Source organism: Harmonia axyridis, chromosome 7 (genome assembly GCF_914767665.1).
Source record: "Harmonia axyridis chromosome 7, icHarAxyr1.1, whole genome shotgun sequence".
NCBI classification, from domain to species: domain Eukaryota; kingdom Metazoa; phylum Arthropoda; class Insecta; order Coleoptera; family Coccinellidae; genus Harmonia; species Harmonia axyridis.
In genome coordinates this window covers 8,596,080-8,600,602 of record NC_059507.1, presented here as the reverse complement: position 1 = coordinate 8,600,602, position 4,523 = coordinate 8,596,080, and the positions used below count along the sequence as shown (strand labels likewise).

The 4,523-nt window shown below is 34.6% G+C and overlaps 1 long non-coding RNA gene across 1 annotated transcript; it reads left to right on the top strand.

The window, feature by feature from the left end:
- Positions 1-1,167: 1,167 nt before the first annotated feature.
- LOC123684113 lies at positions 1,168-2,159 on the top strand. Its single transcript, XR_006748106.1, has 2 exons — positions 1,168-1,488; positions 1,543-2,159. It is a non-coding gene; the product is annotated as an uncharacterized LOC123684113 (long non-coding RNA).
- Positions 2,160-4,523: the final 2,364 nt, after the last annotated feature.

The window sequence follows — 4,523 nt, the reverse complement described above, 5'->3', positions numbered from 1 at the left end:
AATAGAGAATTCCTGTTATACAGTATATGTATATTGTATTTGGAAATAATGTGTTTACCTATCTATTAGAGTTAAATCATGTTCACAACCTAGGAAGTTGATTTCAAGTGTAGAGATCTTGCAAATCTGATTCTTAACGGTTATTGAACGTTGATGTTTAAAGAAATGAGATATTTTACTATACACAGGTTTTGATAGAGTTAAATCATGTTCACAACCTAGGAAGTTGATTTCAAGTGTAGAGACCTTGCAAATCTGATTCTTAACGGTTATTGAACGTTGATGTTAAGAGAAATGACATATTTTACTATACACATGTCATATAGATTTTGATTATGCAGATGTAGAGATTCTGCATACTCGTTGTATCAAATTGACTTAGATGTTCATGAATTCAGAGATTTCACATTCATCATTTGAGAAAATTATATTATGTGAATTTAGAGTTTTTCAGAGTCATAATTTGAGAGATGTACATACATCATTCGAGAGGTATCGATGAGAAAATTTCAGAGACTTTGCTAACATACTTTCTGTTTTAGATTGGATAATTTTAGAGAATTTACATACCACACCTAGAGAATTGGAGCATGTAGATTTAAAGATTCTACATACATTGCTTGGAGCATGTAAAATTGGATGTTTCATATTCCATAAACATAATCCAGAGATTGAGATATTTTGAGAGTATATATATTGATGAAAAATTTGGGGAATTATTTATTTCACTAAACTACAAAAACTGCAGTATGGTAAGATTAGTGATAATCAATATTTCAGGGCTTCTTTCGTACAATGCTTGCTGTGCTGTGTTGTTCGTTTGTAAGCTAGGGATATTATAGGATTCAAGTATTCATCCCGTATAATGTACAAATGGCCATACCTAACTCAACAGGTTTTCATTGCAGTGCGTGATACCGCTTTGTAGTAAGGTGTATATATACGTGGTGGTGATGCTCGAAAACTTTAATAGCCATGTTTCGAATTGTATCAGATTGCTGTGCATCTGAGGCAATTCAGAAGCACGAAACAAAATTTTATATCTTATACCTGGTAGTAAATGTACTAAGAGAGCATATAATGCACAAAAAACTTAAAATACATAATATAAATATTTTGTTTCATAAATCCTGAAATAGATGGCAGCCAAAGGAAATCAAGGAAAACCGTTGGTGGATTATCATAGCGATTCCACCATTTCCGTAAGTGCAGAAGATATAGGTTTCATGCATTACGAGGAAAGAGAGAATTGTCAAAACCAATGTAAGTTTTTCATGCAATTAATAATTGCCCATTTCCTTGATCTTAGCTGACTAGAAAAGTATCAACGAGTGATACGTAGATGAGAGATGCTAGAGAAATTTTAGAGTCATTACACAAAACCCCCTTTTGAGAAATTAGAGATCTGAGAGAGGAGAAATTGTCGACAATGGAGAGAGTACAATAGAGAGAGTAGAGAAGAGAATTTTAGAGTATGAGAAAACCCAGGTATATATAAATTAATCCATGTTAGGTAATTAGAGTTATGAAAATATTTTTGAGGTTGAATTTTAGAGATTTTGGAGTACGAGAAAAACCCAGCTATATTTAAAATTTATTCATGTCACAGAGGTCATTAGAGATATGAGAATATTTTTGAGGTTAAATTTTAGAATTTGAGAAAACCCAGGTATTCAAAAATTAATTCATTTTACAGAGGTGATTATAGTTAAGAGAATAATTTCTGGGGTTAAATTCTAGAGCTTAGAAAACCCAGGTATTTAAAAATTAATCCATGTTACAGAACAGAATTCAAATTTAAGATCTGGATGGACAGTCTATGATCAGAGCTTTTTGACAAATGATTTGTTGGACGTCATAGAGCCAAGTACGAGTAACCAAACTTTTTCGGAGGCCAACAAATCCAAGAGAAGTAATTAAGTATGAGACATTATCATAAACAGAATTGAGAAGAACTATTGAAAGAAAAATTTTGAATATCCGAGACCCTGTTGAAGTAAGTAGAGGTTTGAGGTTCTCCAGGAAGTGCAAGTCAAATGCGACACACACTTCAGGTAAGAGCATGTGAGGTGTGATTGAGCTAACTGCTCAAAAGATAAGATCTGCACTTTATCAGGCTGTATTACCAGTCATATCCAAGTTACGAGATGCAGATCTGACCAGGAGACAGACCCCAAACCAAGAAGGTAATTTAGACGAGATCAAGACCTTCATCAGAGAGAGAGAGAGACCAGAGAGATTGGAGGTTGAGAAGAGGTCTGAAATTGAAGAGGAGATTCCAAAAGTTCAACGGGTACATAAATTAAAATGCTTCCATTGTAACAAAGAAAGACACTGGTCAACTGATTGAAATTTGAGGCAACAGAGTAAGTAAGTGATTCTGCTTCGGTTGTGGGACAATCAAGTAAGAGGATTGCATTAACAATGGTGGCACGAACGAAACGTTAAATTTAAAGGATCGAGTAGAGGTAGGTTGAACAAGCCAAGTTTCAACACTAAGAGACGAAGCCATGTAAACCAGAGGAGAATGAGAGAGAGTAAGAGATTCAAAAAAGAGGGTCGCTCCAAGGCAAGAAGGGTTGGAAGTATAGAGCATAGAAAAACTAAAACAGGTAAACTTGATGCAATCATTAACTTCTTTGCAGATTCTGGAGCAACAGACCATATCGTAAATGGTTGTCCGATTTTGAGAAACTTTGAGAGATGTCAAAATATGAGGATAGAGAGCGAATAAAACGAGATAGCAGTCATTGTAATCGATGAGGACAATTCCAAATCCTAAGAGTTTACAATAAGGTTAATAATGAGATTGTGTTAGAGAGTCAAGCAACGATAAGCGAAGAAGATGAGATGAGCTTGCAATCGCAGACACAGTCCAATAACAAGTTATTAGGTTCGGAGGGAGAACCGGAATCTGCGATTGGGAGGGAGAAAGAGTATGATCTCATCTTTTCACCTAAAGAGAAAGTTCATAAGTTTCAACTGACAAAACAGATGAAACACAATCTGAGCAACAAGAAAATATTGGGATTGCAGTCATATCAATAGAGAGGTAATTTAGATCGATAACTTGGAATCAATCCAAAACTTAGAACGTGAAGTATGTATCATATCGACAATGGAAAAATTACACTTTAAAGAGACAGAATGAGAGCTGAGAAACAACGAATTGACACACACTGACACGATGGGACTTATTAAACCACCATCTCATCCAGGTCAGTAAAGATTAATTAATGTCTACATAGAAGACTATTGGAGACTTGCTAAAGCATATTCATTAAAACAGAAGATGAGTTGGCTGAAGCATTAAAGAAATTCTTAGTATCAACAAGAAACTTGTTGGAGAAAAATGAGAAGGTATATTATATCAGGTCAGATCAAGGTACAGATTTACCGAAAGGAAATTCCCAGAAGTACTGAGTAGAGAAAATATAGAGAACGAGAGAGCGGAGAGGATTGACTCAACGATCCAAAAGAAGGTTTGTACATACATGTTTGATTCCAGACTACCTAAGAGTATGTGGGAGATTGATGTTGATGCATTCATAGATGTGTACAACAGAACACACAAGTCTATCAGATATCAAACACCATTGACAAAGTTTGCACCAAATGCAAAATGCCACTTTGATCAAATTGAGAGATGTGGATGTATTGAATGTATTGTTGTAAGTATTATTATGTATTGTGATGTTCGCATACATTAAGATTCCAAAATCCAGCTTGTAAGTATTATTATGTATTGTGATGTTCGCATACATTAAGATTCCAAAATCCAGCTTGTAAGTATTATTATGTATTGTGATGTTCGCATACATTAAGATTCCAAAATCCAGCTTGAAATTTGGAGAATGTGCCCTGAAAGATGTCCCAGTGGGTTATACCGTGGATACTTGACGTAGCATTCAAGCTCGGAAAAAGTCCCTTGAATCTCAACATGTGAGATTTAACAAGAAACTTGCCTACAAAGATGTTTATAGAAATAAACAACTTGATGACACTAGAAAAAATTAGAGACCCAGGAAAATATAATTGACTGGGATTGGATGAAAAACTCGAAAGAGCCAAAATAAGGGAACTGTCGATAAAAAGGCCAGTACCCTGCTACACTTAGAGAAAACTGTAGAGGACGTAAGCTATGCAAGGTTTTTTAATTATTCAGAGAATAGTATTTTAGAAAGTATGCTGAACGACCTCGGTCGATTGCCTTTGGATAACTAGTTATCAATAAAGATCAACTATTAATATTATTATTTTAGGTGAATATGAGAAAACCGATAAAATTCGAGGAAGCTATAAATTCTAGAGAAGGCCACTTATGGAGGAAAGCTATAAAAGAAGAAATTGATTCCATGATACAAAATAAGGTTTGGATATTGGTAGATAAAAAGTATCCTCAAATATCTGGAAAACGGGCAAATATTATAGACCCAAAATGGTATTCGAGAGAAAATTAGAGGCAAATGGTCTTATACGATACAAAGTAAGATTAGTCATACAAGGCTTTAAGGTCGAAAATA